The following is a 1,032-nucleotide window of genomic DNA, read 5'->3' on the forward strand; positions in this document are numbered from 1 at the left end:
AACAAAATGTACAAAGATATGGAATCAGAAAACCAAAAAGTAAGAACATGCTCAGCATTTATCAAGCTGTGGAAACTGAAGAAAAACTTCAAGCTTTGACTTTCACTATTGAAGGATTATCTGGGAAAATTATTGAATAATGAGGAAGGCTTTAAGAGAAGATGGAAAGAGCACACAGAGTCACTGCACCAAAAGGAAATGGTTAATATTCAGCCATTTCAAGTGGTAGCATATGATCAAGAGCCAATGCTACTGAAGGAGGAAGTCCTAGGTTCATTGAAGGAATTGGAAAAAAACAAGGCACCAGGAATTGATAGAATAAAAATTGAATTTTTTCAAGGAAGTGAGGCGGCACTCACTCATCTATGCCAGGAATTTTGACAACAACTATCTGGCCGACTGATGGCAAGAGATCTGTATTTTTGCCCATTCCAAAGAGAGGTGACCCAACGGAATGTGGAAATCATCAGAAAATCTCTGTTGTCTCATGTGAGTCAAGTTTTTCTGAAGGTAATACAGAAATGACTATAAGCATACATTGACAGAGAAATTCCAGAGGTTCAAGCTGGATTCAGAAGAGGCTGTGGAACAAGAGGTAACATTGATGATGTCCGATGGATCTTGGCTGAAAGCAGAGAATATCAGAAGGATGTTTACCTGTACTTTATTGACTATACAAAGGCTTTAAATTGTGTGGATCATAACAAGCTATGGACAATATTGCAAAATATGAGTATTCCAGAAAACTTTATTGTGTTTATGAGGAATCTGTAACTGCACCAAGAGGCAGTTGTTTGAACAGAACATGGGAACAATGAATGTTTTAAAATTAAAAGAGATGTGCTACAAGGTTGTATTCTTTCACCATACTTATTTGTCAAGAACCAGCCTCGACATAGGGGTTCGGTTCACGAAGTAGGGAGATCTGGCGGCAACAGAGATAGAGAAAGAATACACACAAAGACACAACAAGAGAGACAAGAAGACACCCCGAAACCAGAGTGGATGCAAAACTGGTGGGCAGACCCTGGA

Source organism: Chrysochloris asiatica, unplaced genomic scaffold (genome assembly GCF_000296735.1).
Source record: "Chrysochloris asiatica unplaced genomic scaffold, ChrAsi1.0 scaffold00084, whole genome shotgun sequence".
Taxonomy (NCBI): Eukaryota; Metazoa; Chordata; class Mammalia; order Afrosoricida; family Chrysochloridae; genus Chrysochloris; species Chrysochloris asiatica.